Source organism: Nelusetta ayraudi, unplaced genomic scaffold, assembly GCF_046127955.1.
Source record: "Nelusetta ayraudi isolate G7.1 ecotype Tasmania unplaced genomic scaffold, CSIRO-AGI_Nayr_v1 ptg000011l, whole genome shotgun sequence".
NCBI lineage: Eukaryota > Metazoa > Chordata > Actinopteri > Tetraodontiformes > Monacanthidae > Nelusetta > Nelusetta ayraudi.
This window is the reverse complement of record NW_027466061.1, coordinates 23,545,683-23,559,933: the sequence shown is the minus strand read 5'-3', so window position 1 is coordinate 23,559,933 and position 14,251 is coordinate 23,545,683.

The window sequence follows — 14,251 nt, the reverse complement described above, 5'->3', positions numbered from 1 at the left end:
GGGTCTTGACACCATTCCACTCTCACTGGATGCTGTTTTTTTTTTTTTACACTTCATGGATGAAACTGCGTGGATGCATAAGGGTACACCTAATTTTCTCACATGCATGCACGCACATGCACAGTCACAGGGTTTTTCACGCTCTGTGAACCTCCTGCTTAACCTCTGACCCCAGCCAACACAAAGGAACTACCTGCAGGCAAGGGAACAGTTTGACCTGCGAGTTAATTACCATCCTCATTAGTCAGCATCGGTTTGCTTCCCAGCAAGCACAACAAGGAAGGCTTGACGTGTTGAAGACATAACAACTTTTATCGGGGAAGACAGAGGAGCACTGAGCAGCGAGTGGAGTTTGTGACAAGGTCTTCCCCATATGGTGAAGAAAGGCTTGCTGATGTGGGTGGGTCAGGTGTGCTTCAGATATGTCTCACACCAGTGGAGTGAAATATGAAGCTGAAACTCATAGGCCTTGCAAATGGTTTCTAAATTTAAAGTCCAAGGGAAAAAAGGAGTTCAAAGGACTTTATTTATACGTTACTTATAGTTTATTTTGACAGCCTCAATCATTGACACAATCTCAGGAAAGGACTGCTAATAATGGTTTTACACAGTGTTTTAGGCAATGTTTCGCTGGGTTATAAATAAAGATTGTTTCTGAGATTTGCCTCTCCATTCAGCACGCCTTGACTGCAGACAAGGTTCAAGAGCTGTACTTGTCTTAGCTTAGCAGTGATAACACAATCAGACGTGGCATCACATGACGGCGTGTTATTTCATCTCCGTCGGTGATGAAACACCAGAACATTAGTAGATGTAGCTTTAGTGAGTAAGTAAGTGTAGATTCTTTAAAAAAAAAAAGGTCGAAAATTGGAACAAATTAAAGAGAGAAAGAAAATTGGATGACAATTGGTGGAGGAAAGAGGAAAGCGGGAGAACAGTGGCGGTCGGGGAGGTGATCAGAGGGTGGGAGTGACCTGAGGGTGGGATTAACCTGCACAGGTGAGCTGCTCGCACCCACTCTCAGGGACACACACTAGAAAAAGAACAACTGTGTGCTCTGTTCCCCTGACGGACTCATTCCTGATCCATTCCATCCTGCCTCCCAAAGACAATCTAATCATTTAAATCTCTCCTGCCTCCAGCTATGCCTGCTGTCTTTCAGCCCCAGCGTCTCTGTCTGAATCAGACAACATCGCTGCTCTCACCACTGTTTCCTTTCATTCATGCTGACATGCTGTGATCACGCAGGAGTTTGATTCCTAGGTTTCATCACAGCTAAAATTTAGTCGATCGGTGTCAAAAGATCACTTAAAAACAAGCGTTGGCAAGAAGTGAAGCTTCAGACCTGAAATCTCAGTGAACAAGCTGCCATGTGAGGTTTGATAACTGGAAACATTCAGACATTAGCTGGTGTGCTAATGCATAGATTGCTGCCATTTGAAACATCATACAGTGAACAATGCAAATAAATACACCAACAGTAATATACCAGGGATTAAAACTCATGTTAGATGAGTGTGATAGATTTATGAATTACCAGCTGCCTGTGAAACACACACACACACACACACACACACACACACACACACACACAGGCGCACGCACACACACACACACACACACACACAGGCGCACGCACACACACACACACACACACACACAGGCGCGCGCACACTCCCTTGCTGGCAAACTGTAAAGCCTGCAGTATGTATGTCGATAAAAGAATGCCTTGTTGTTCTGAGTTGTGAGGAGGTCAGAGGTCAGAGTTGGAACATCTGCAGAGGGACAGTTTCCATTACAGCAAGTGTCTCACGCTGTCACCTCATTCTGCCCTTAAGCCAAAACCCCCTGCTATCCTCTGACTTCACCTCCGGATATAAACACCCACAGAGATGGAGAGGACGAGGTCATCCAGCATGCTGGGCTGCACTGCATTGTTCTACCCCCCCGAACACAGAGCTTGCTGAGACGAGTGGTGCAGCTGGACAGGACAATGAGCAACGCTGTAAGTGATGCTAGTCCATCAGTTCATCTGTAAATCTGCTTTATAGATTTACAGATCTGTAGAGATCTGTAGAGATCTACAACTGTACCTACATCAACTACTGCTACTGCTACTGCTACTATTACTACTACTACCTCTGCAGGCAATAATCATTCATTAATAATTACGTTTATTACAAAACACAAACACAGTCATTTCTAATGCACAGGTGTTCAGTCAGTTCCCTTACTTTCTAATTAATTAACTACCTAATTTATTTTAATTAAAATGAAACAAAAAACGTGAACAAACAAGCGTAAATAAAATTTTCAATCATAACCATACAAGAAAGGCTTGTCTAGTAGATGTGCTGCAATGGGTGCCGAAATGTTCCTTTTCTTTAATTTAATTTAAAGAACACCACAAGTATCTTTCAGAGTATATTGTTGTGTTCCACTCGCGCTGCAACTGAATGACAAAAGATGTGAGTCTGAAGTCCTGCTGAAGCTATTACTTTTTAACCGGTCCTATATGACTGAGTGACCGATCAGCACCTTCCTAACTGTGGCAGACCTCAATAAACAACTGTTACGTGACATCTACAACAGGCCAAGACAAAGAAGAAGATGGCAAAGAAACAACCGTTAGACTTGATGCTGCTAATGAGATTAGTGTGGAAGCTACAATAACAGTTGTTCTGTTACAGCTGAGAGACATTTTCACAGTAAAATAGGAGGTTTTGTCGAGGGAATTGTGGTGAGAGTTCAGTTAAACATAGTGTCAGCTTGGTGCAGGCTGGTTATGTTTTGTAATTGTCATTTTAAAGTCTCAAACCATAGTTGGCTGGCTGACAGGCATGTTTTCCAATCAATTTCCAGGTTTTGCATTAAAATAAAAAATCATTCCTCTTTCCGAGCATCATCCGTACTGTACCGAAGAAACCAAATATGCAAATCAATCTCAAATTCTGAAATCTAAATCTTGGAAAAAAAAAAAAAGAAAAAAGAAACGGGCCATGCAAGTATGCATGACCGGGTGGTTGTGTGTGTGTGTGTGTGTGTGTGTGTGTGTGTGTGTGTGTGTGTGTGTGTGTGTGTGTGTGTGTGTGAGCGTGTGTGTGTGTGTGTGTGTGTGTGTGTGTGTGTGTGAGCGTGTGAGCGTGGGGTGTTAGCGATGTTTGCTCAGCTGCCAGTCTTGTGCTCGCAGCAAACAACCTCTCAGCGCTGCTCACGTGGTGCTCATCTCCTAGAATATACGAATGGTAATGGAGAGCAGAAGAAGAGGAGAAGAGGAGCAAGGCAGTGTGATCTGCTTTTTTGCCTCTCCCTGTGACACTGATGCCCTCGCAGCACTCTCGCTACGGACGGTGTGGGAACCATGTCTGATCAGTCCTGTCCTGCACTGCAGCGCGGTGATGTCGTCCTCTCATTTTTGGGCTCCTTCGCTCAGTATTGTGCATTGTGCAGATTTGATGAGAGTCGCTCAGAATGAAAGGCAACCTTTAGGAAAAGTGTGGCAGGAAAATATTAGCTCATGCCAGTCAGCACCACAGCCCGACATCTACCCACAGAAGTGGCACAACAAATTCACTATTGTTTCAGCGGCAGTCCACACAGTTTTTCCAGTGCCGGGTTGTTCCGTCCCCTTAAAATACTGATTTACATGCAAAAGAAACTGCAAATACGTTTGCCTACTACATATGAGAAAGGAAAGGTTGAAGTTTTTGAAGGCATTGCCAGATCTTAGATAGATAGATCTTTCCTCCAATCACTGAAGCACAGGAGAGAATTTTCAAGATTGAACCAAAAGCCTTCAAGGCACTCGGATCGATTTCCAATCGGAAATTCTAGGATCGCAAAGGTGCTGTCCACCATGTCCTCTTATTGAACCTGAAAAATGATCAGCCAATCGTGTTGCTTCAAACAGTGCGTGCGCACAGTAGCTTTTTGCGACGGATGACAAACACAATGCAGTCGATCTCTGAGTGAGCTGGTTAAGGCTGTGTAGAATATTAGATAGTCAAAGCATTAGCTTATGCATAGTCATGCTTCCTCTCAAACTACATCTACAGAATTTCACTATGGCCAGCACGGATTCAGTTCTTCAAGTGAAGATAGTTTCAGAAATCTGTGAGCATGTGTAGTGGAGAACTGTGTGTGGAAACAGAGCGATTACAACATGATTCTGCATTTTTTTTGTTTTTTTTGTTTTAAAAGTCATTTGAGTCTAATTTCACGAGCAGTCTTTCCCACACGATTGTCCCGTCAGAACGTTCCTTCATTTTGATCAGGCTCTGGTCTCATTGGACACTTCATTGACGTTCCCAAGTTGGCTGCCAAGTGACAAGGCTTGCACCAAAACCAGCATCCGAAGTCAACACATGAAAAGCGAATGATACAGCAAAATTTATACGCCTTAAATCACTTAAGAATTTGCCACAAGGCTTGTTTCTTGGATATGTTAAAAGTCACATGGTGGAGGGAGACAGAGTAGAAGCCTGTCTTTGTTTGGGATTCTGCAGTTTATCTGCCTTCAGGATAGAAAGAGAACTAAATGAGGAGCACATTGAAACACCTTCCTTTCATAAACACTTGCACTGAGACAGGAAAAGCATCCACACTGCCTTTTTTTCTTGATTTAACATGTTGATGTGTCACAGCAGGGTCAGGCTAGTGGTGTCTTGATGTCAAGACATTTTTCTGGAGCATTGACAACAAACAAACAAACAAAAAACATGCTGGAGATCAGGCGCCTTTACTTGTGCTCAGGAGAGGGGATCAGGGCTGAGTGGAGGAGAAGTGTTTGAGCTGTTGCTTCTCGTCCACACACAAATAATCAAAGAGCAGAACTTCCAAACACGGAGGCTGCAGGAGAAGCTGATGGCTGGACGGCTTTGAATAAAGCACAGCTGTTTCAGACGAGGGAAACAATGCATATATCATTTTAAAAGTGATCTTCTATGATTTAAAGCATTATTTGATTATGTCTGACTACGACATTTCTATAAGAAGAATATTAGATGGAGTTTTCAAAAATAGTAACTCTGTAACTGAGCACAGGTATGCAGTCACAGTGGGACAAATGAGACAGAGTAATACATTTCATTAACTAAAAGTAATTGATTAATTATTAATTAATGCACAAAAGGTTTTACAGTAAACATTCAGGTCACGTGGCCAAAGATCTATTATATTGTATATAATATAATAGTATATATATAATAGTATATAGTATATATTATAATATTGTATATTATACACCTGCCTGTATTTCCTCTCTCCATCCACTCTTTGCTGGTTAAGTTTAGTCCACCTTCTGGATGACACATTGTGACCAAACTACACCTCATGTAGCCTCGTTGATTTGCATTAAATCATTTCACTTTCAAATATTATACTTTCATTATTTAAAGCAATTTCTTTGCAAAAGCAAAATTCGCTCAACATTTTATGGAAACACACTAATGTCATAACAGTCCCGCGGTCTGAGTTCTACACCGGATATTTGGATCCTCATTTCTGAAAAATACAACTCAGCCAATTGCTGTTGGGGAGGTGTGTTCAGTTTTAGGAGCCGTTTAGCATCACAGTCAAACTGGTGAGTTCCAGAAGGTAGAGCGCTGCTTGTGAGTTTGCAGAATATCTATAACTGTGGGACTAAAAAAAGAATCTACATTTAGCCAATGGATGACTGTTTCACTGTGGGTTTAGATTCCCTCATGGTAACACAAAAAATAGTTTCTTTGTTGCGTTTCGCCCCCTTTTTCCACATTTAACAGAGAACAGTACACACTGACGACGACTCATGATCGACTTCTAATGCCGTAACCAGAGAAACGGTGAACCTAAACATCAACATTAAGCGGCGCCTGACTTTCACCAGCTCCTTTTTTACTTTTCTCATAATTCCTTTTTCCAAAAAAAATGAAAATCTCTGCAGGTAGAAGCTGTAAATCTCCACGTCCTGAACAATAGCATACTCAGGATGCTGGTTCACCTTTGTGTCTGTTGCAGCATTCAACTCTGAGTCCCCTTCCCTTCCCTCTGTGCAATCTGGGATCCTGTAGGTTGTGGTCACGTCACGGAAAACAAGAACTTGTAGACCAAAAGACTCTACAAGCAGTGAGCGATTTCTCATTCTTTAGGTTTCCAGTGACTCATTTTTTCTCGCCACCGGACGCAAAATCCCATCGAGGCGACCGTTACACTAGCAGAGCAATGACACCTTCTACAGTCGGCTCATTGTGCCCAACTGGGTTCGAATCAAAGTCAGCGGCTTAAATGAGCACATTCCAGACAGGAGGGCGTTCAGCTCTACAGACATTTAGGTAGAGGCTGTTTCACACATCGTGTTTGACTGCCAACTGCGACTCATAAAACATGAGAGGAGCCTCGGTGGGAGTTTAATACAAACAGCGTTAAAGTTAGGAGGGAAGGCAACTAACTGTAAGTCTTCTGGTTCAACTGAGTTCTAGTGCAAGATATTCAAAAAGAAAAAAAAAATGTGAATAATTGTGCTTTTAATATGATGTTTTCCTGAGTTTCAAAAGGTTTCTTAACCTCTGATAAAGGCAACCAAAACATGGCAGAGGATGTGTGAGACTGTAAATGGTGGCACAGGGTTTTACTGTACAGAGGAACGTCTTGTCCTGAGCGACCTCCCACTGGGATCACCTCACAATCATTTTTATTGGCTAAACATGGAGTCCTTTGGGAGCAACTCGACCACAGCTAAATGGAAAGTGAAGGTTCCCGTCGGCAGGAATAAGAGAGTTCTCCTTTTTCCTTTTGGGTGGGGTCAGGATTGTGGAAAACACTGACATTTCCTCTCTATCCATACCAAACAATAGACAAATTCCTTAATGCAGAGGTTCAGATCCCTCAACTCTGCCTAATGTGAACACGCTGCAATTAAGAGCGACTGCAACTGGTGGAAGTGATTTTGTCACATCGGCGTCATGCTGCTGTGTGGTGAAAACTGAAAAACAAGCACTGCACTGAAAAGGAGTTTATTCTCAGTGTTCCTATTGAGACATGGTAGATGTGATGCTGCTCAGTGTATCTATTAAACTGTTCCTCTGGAAAAAAATAAAGTGTAAAAATTTTAAATTGAACCATCCATAGTGGACAGAATCTCACGCAGCACAAAGTTGTGAGAGCCAGCTGTCTGGGTCAGGAAAAACATTGATGTTTCATCCTCCCAATGCACATCTTGTCTCAACTGGACTGGATAACAGGAAGTAATGTTGCACTTTCAAACACCTGTCAATGTACAACTGAAAACCCAAGCTGGCATTAAACGTAGACAATACATAGGGAAAATGCAGGTGTTCCAATTCATTGTTAGTGTTGGCTTCTTTGGCCACTAATGCATCGGGTTCATCCAACAAATTGTTGGTCACCTTTACTTTATAAGTAAACACAAGCACAGAAAACTTAATTACAACCAGTAAATAAATGATACCTTCGGGCATCGACCTTGCAACCCCAGTTGCAGCTCGCTCGGCTCAGTCAAGGATGGATTTTTCTCACAAAGAGCCAGAGCTCCACATTGAACCTTCACAACCTGGGACTTTTGAATATGACTTCATCCAAACATAATTAAAACCTTGTTCATCCACAGGTTTATAAAGTCTGTTTTCACCGCTAGGAACTCATTGTACGTGCTGCCACTCACTCACACTTTGCAGACCTGTGCGATGATGCTACAACAAAGTAAGAATTCTTAAAAGTAAAACAAGTTAGTATACCAGGCTACCTAATTACGTTGAAACATTAAGTTAGTTATCTAGTCAATCCACTAGTCAGTCCAGACACACACACAACACACACACCCGCAACACACGCAGGCATTAAACTAGTGACAAGTGTGTTGGAGCATCACTGCCTCTTTAAAGCTCACAGTGTTGACGAGCGACGCTCTCAATCTCCTTAAACACACAGCGCAGCAGCAGCGACTTGCGCCGTGACCACACCGACTTTCACTTCTCGCGCCGGCGTGGCGTTTGACTTGTCTGCAGCCTGGACCGGGCAAACAACAGGAAGCTGCCAAACAAACAGGCCGCCTGCCTCCTGCAGAGCAGCATCAGAGCAGCATCACAGCAGGGGTCGGACAGACAGAGGTGTAGAAATGTAAAACAGGGGTCAGGGGCGTGCATGGCATTATTAAGAGAGCGGCAGTCACTGGGGCCTGGTTTGGTCGACGTCGCCGATGCCCTCGGTGTAACTTTAAACAGCAAAGGCTGGAAGTCTGAGTCTGAGCTGGAATCACAACCCAGAGTCCCAGAGTAAAAGAAAGCAGCTCCAAAGTGGTGAAGCTGCAGCAGTGCGTGGCCAAGAACAGAGACCCTGTCATTGGTAGGAATAAACTCTTTTTAAAGACTCTTGTTGAGATAGTTAAATATGTTGTAACAGGACTCATTGCAGGAATTACACACACACACGCGCACGCACACACACACACACACACACACACACTCACATATTAGTTTAAAAAGGTAATTGTTACACCTTACAGGCACGTGGAGGAGAGAAAACTCATGTTTATAAAAAGCTTGATCATTTTTAATTCATTAGAGTCCAGCCATTGTTAAATGATGTGCTCTATTAAAGTCAATGTCTTATTGGGTTACTTTTGGCCACCTTCACTGCAATAAAGCATCTGTGTGTTTCACCCCTGAATGAGCTGCATTGCTTTACTGTTTGACGCACGGGGAAAGTCCTACCTTCTGTGACCTGCCGAGCAGCAGCAGCCAGCCGACACAGCAGAGCGGCGAGGATGGCGAGAGACCACCTGGTGGGAGCATCAGTCACTTCAGGAGAGGCTTCAAAACGGTCAGTCTTTACAGTGTTCAAAAATGATTTACGCTGTTTTAAATGCTGATGAACTTCAAGTGTTAGTGGCTGGAAGGTGAGCTGTGCCAATATAATGTCTCCATCACAATGAGGTGACACTGCTGAAAAAGCACCTTTATCTGCACCACCTGCTCTCTGCACACATGGAGAAAGTTTGAGTACCGAGTCACTTACCCCGGACACATCGTAGTTCTCGTACAAATAAAGATCCACTTTGAATAGGAAGTCCGCCTTAGTGTGTGGAGAGGTTCCACTGCCACACACTACAGACCTGAAGTGGCACAGCTCTCCTCTCTCTCTCTCTCTCTCTCTCTCTCTCTCCCTCTCTCTCCTACTCCTCCTTCTCTCTCTCTCTCCCTCTCTCTCGCTCACTCTCACTTCTCACTCTCAGTACAAAGCCTCCCTCAGTTCAGCTGGGAGCCTCTGAGTGACTCTCGGAGCCACAGATTTAGGGGAAATTTGACTCCCTTGAAGGAAAATAAAAACCTCCCTCCACTCTTACTGTGTGAGGCCCTCATGCCACAACATGCTGTTTGTGTCAGACTCCCATAATTAACATGAGATAATACAAAAAATTCTATATGTTTAGATGTTATACACGTTTCTTAGAAAACAAAAGTTTTTTTTTTTTAAAGTCCTTTCATTTGCTTGGTCTTGGTCATGAGGGTTTTTTTTATATATCGATTTGGCTATAATTTCCTGGTACTTAAAATATCTACTTGTTTATGTTCTTCCTCTTCTTCTTCTTCCTTTTCCTCTTCTTCTTCTTCTCATCATTATCATTTTTATCAATATTATTTTTATCATTAATATTACTATTAACAACAACAACAACAACAACAAGAAATACATGCATTCCGAGGGCTGAGGTCTGGACATGCAAATATCACCTACACAGACAGGAGCTTGAGGGAGCCACCCAGGATGGACTTGCTGCTCTGGTAACATACAAGCTGGACACTTTTACAGACAAGAAGTGATGAACAATCATAGCATAATATGCTTTGCTTATTCAAAGGATGACAAATTAAGATCGATACCAGCACACCAAAGTCGAGGTGCTGGTTTGGGGATGTTGAATTAGCTGAATTAAAGACTTTCCATTTACCTGTTGCTGTAGCGAATGCAAATGTTTCACACTCAAGCGGAATCAGACCCAATGGCCTCGGAGTGTAACTGGCCTGCAAGTTGATTTTGGCTTAGTTAGTTAGTTAGCTTAGTAGTTATATTTTTGTAAATGGCCCCAAAGCACAAAATACGTCACTCTGATTGTAAGTAATGCCTCAGCTCTGGTTGTTTTGTATGAGTCAGAGAGCTGTCATTGCACACGTTGTTCATTAATCATCACTCAAAAGCATGCAGTTCAAAAGGTTTAGCAGGACACCATGGAGATAAGAAATTATATCTGTGTCATGCAGCATTGCATATGACAATTTAGCATCAAACTGCAGAGGCAACTTGTTCTGATGACGCTGGTCTTCTAAGGATGGCGGGGATTAAGAGCTGCAGGGGGTTAATGGGGTCAGAGGGAGGCTCAGTGAAATCACCCATGTTGTGAAGTTAACGCCCGACTATTATCAGATGCTGGAATGATAATGGCTCGGCGAGAAAGAGAGGTGCCCTCCCTTTCCTTCTGTCCTCACCTCCGCTGTGGTGTGAGACCTACGGGAGAGAATTAGGGCCACAAGACTCCAGGAAAAAGTTTCCATTTCGAGATTAAAGTCTAAATTTTGACATTGAAGCCTAAGTTTTGATTTTGTGAATCGAGCAGAAACTTTGAGACTGAAGTAGAAATTTTGAGTTTAAAGTCAAAGTTTTGGTACTGTGAATAAGGTTGGGAATAAGGTTGGAATTTTGTGATCAAAGACCAAAGGCACTGTGCACAAGCCTTGTCACGTCGATGTTCTCCAGCGTAGCTTCCTGTGTACTGTGGGTAACTTTAGCCCACCACTGTTAGCTGCCAGTGACACAATCATCCAGTCGACTCCCAGGTCTGAGCGGTAATGCTGCATCACCTTGAGTTTGCCCCTTTGTGCAAAATGAAATCTCTGGGAATGGACAGCTTAATGATGCATGCATGTGCATGGAGCATGGAGCATGTGCATGGAGCCTTTTGTTTCACAAAACTTTGACTTTATTCTTGACATTTCGAACTTTGACTTGACCTCATATTCACGAAAACTTTGACTTTAATATTCAAATGTCACCTTTATTCTCAACATATTCCTTTCTGACTATGGTGAGAATTGTCTATTGCCCCGTTAACCATTGCCATATTCCTTATCCCTAACTCTTCTCCTTAACCCTAACTTCGTAGGTAGTTAATGGTAGTTGTGTTCTCTAATCTAAAGTCTGACCAAAATTTGATATGCATTTCTAATGGGATTATTTTGTAGAGGTTGCGTTAACCGGGTATTTTCCATCATTGACAGGTTTTTTTTTTTTTAATGGTGACGGAAAAATCTGAAGGCCGTCGGTCATTTTGATAGGTTGCAATTTACACCCCTGACCACTTGGTGGCAAGGATATTTGCTCTTTCTCACTCCCACACTCTCTCTCTCACACACACACACACACACACACACACACGTGACATCAGCCAATCACAGGTGTGTTGCCTTCACTGGACAGCATTCACCAACACCATTAACATCAAATAAACACAGAGCAGAACAGAACACAGTCCAACTGACCGTTACAATACTAATTGGCCCTTGTCTCTCTTGATGCATGACCTCAGTGGCTTCAATCAGAGGAAACATTGTGGCAGTTGAGTGTCAGAAGTTTCTTTAAGAAGCCCAATTTGATGACGCGCTAGCAGCAGGCACTCGATTCCAGTCCACACGGAGGAGGAAGGTGTGAAATGGTGCGTTTAGGGCACAGCCGATGAATTGTTCATACGTATTTGGCCCCAGAGCCAAAAGGTATCATAAGGGGAAAGTGTTGTTGTGTGTTGTGAGAATTATGTTGTGTGTTGCTGTTTGAGTGCGAATGTGTGAGGCTCCTGTGCTGAAGTTGAAGCGTAGACAGTGATCAGGCCGTGGCTGCTGTTGTTGTTTCGTGTGGTGCTGACCCAGCTAGTCACACTGTGGCACAAACAGGATGCCATTTATTCCACGCCAAGTTCCTCCCACAGGCTTCTCGTTGCAGCTCCCAAATTCTTTTGTTCTTCTGCAATGATGATTTTTCAGTGATAAATTGAGTTTTGGAGAGTGAGTCTGGGTCACTTACGTAAGAGACAACAACAATCAAACTGGGCTCCTATCTGGGTCAGACGTGTTGAGCGTGTTCGGGTAAATAAATGGCACTTTATTGTGAGAGACGCACTTTCCACACCAAGATCAAGCCTTCTGTAATCAGAGTGTCTGTCATTGGCTGCATTTTCTTTGGTTCGGTCTTCCTGCTGTCATGTTTCCTGTGCTTTGTCCGAAAGCTTTGGGGAAGTGACATCATTTTCTTTCCTACTAATTAATCTAATATTGATGTCTCTTAAAATGCAGTTCTGTTTGAACTGGCAAATTTATTGTTATTCATATTATTTTGCTGATTCATTGATGATAGAATCTCCTGTAGTCCAGTAAAAAAAAAAAAAGGGGGAAAAATAATTAAATGCATAAATAAAATTTCCATAAATATCATGCTCCTTTACTTATTCACAACATGGCATTCTAGGTGGAACGTTTCATGACTAATGGTTTATTTTCACCTGTTTCTTCTCTAGAGGGAGATCATTGAAAGTGTTCCGTTCAATGAGGACCTTTCAAAAAATGATTTGAAAAGTGACGAGACAAACCATTTATGTTTGAATGGACCAATCAGTTTCCCAGACCAACAGTGAAATCAGCTTGTAACAGCCTATTGGTGTCTTGGGCAGCATTTGTATACCTCAATATCATTGGTTTATTAATACTAATACATTTTCAGTGTTCACAGGTTTGTGTTTACTCTTGAGGTTTGATAAAATATTTTATTTTACAAACACATTTACAAATACAAACGTTTCCCTCCAGTGAGGTTATATTTTGATTTGCTTTCATTGTGTCTGCGTGGGTTCTCTCCGGGTTCTCCGGCTTCCTCCCACACTCCAAAACCATGCATGTGACGTCAATTGAACACTCTAAATTGTCCGTAGGTGTGCATTGTGAGTGTGAATGGTTGTTTGTTTCTATGTGGCCCTGCGATGAACTGGCGGCTTGTCCAGGGTGTCACCCTGCCTTCGCCCTACGACAGCTGGGAGAGGCTCCAGCAGACCCCCGTGACCCTGAGCTCGGGAGTAGGCGGGTATGGAAGATGAATGAACGAATGGATTTAGGTATACTTTTGATTCAGCCAGTAAGTAGGAAAGGAGAGAAAATGTTATCAAATGGCATTTCCTGCTGTCGTCAAAACTATGATGGTTGAGGATGATAGTTGAATCTCCAATACAAACTGAAAACAGTTGAGACCGGAGCTTCAAGAAGAAAAGCCAACTTTTATTGCAAGTCGGTACTGTCACACTTAATATTTTTTGCCAAATTAATTTCTGATGGACGATTTGTTTAAATACCTTGTCAATGATAAAACAGCCTAACCTACAATTGATACAATTGCACCTTGTATTAATTGATACAAAGTACTCCACAGAACTCATTACACTGGACAGCAAATGTTCAAGATGGGCATGACTGCCTCTCAGACCTGCTCACACTGCACAGCTAAAGCTTCAGATAATTCCTGTTTGGCAATGCTCACTAGTAAATAAATTCTGGGTTCGGTATGCAGTGATCTTCCTCTGCAATGCAATGCAGAGAAAGCAATGACTCTTCTTCACCAATATCACCTCAGATAAGGCAGAACCTCGCATATTGGTCACCTCATTATCTATTGCCAAGAAAACAATCCTCATGAACTGGCAAACAAAACAACACCGACTGTACATATTGCACAATATAGGAACTTACTGTTAGACCACACCTCCTGAATGTCTGCTTCATCCAAGGAACCTCTTCCCTTTGTTCTTCTCCCCCTTCTCTCCCTCCTCCTGTCCCTCCCTCTGTCCGGTCATGGCCAGAATATCACTCATTCACAGAAATATAATAAAACCACTCGACGGGTAGTTCCTGAACTGACCTGCCTGATTCACACCCTCGGGTCACAAGCTCTACCTTTGAGAATAAATTCTGTCAGCCATCATAAAGACATTCAGACACATTTCTGCTTCTCATCAGGGCCAGACCGGACAAGGGAAATAAAAATATATATATATCAGAATGATGGTTGAATCTCCAATACAAACTGAACACGGTTGAGACCATTTCTTCTCAAGATCGATAAACAGCGATTCAGCTGCATTGTAAACTTAATTAACAACAAAAAAATGTCCACATTTGATTTACCTTAAAGGTCAGCTTTTATTGCAAATCGATACTGTCAC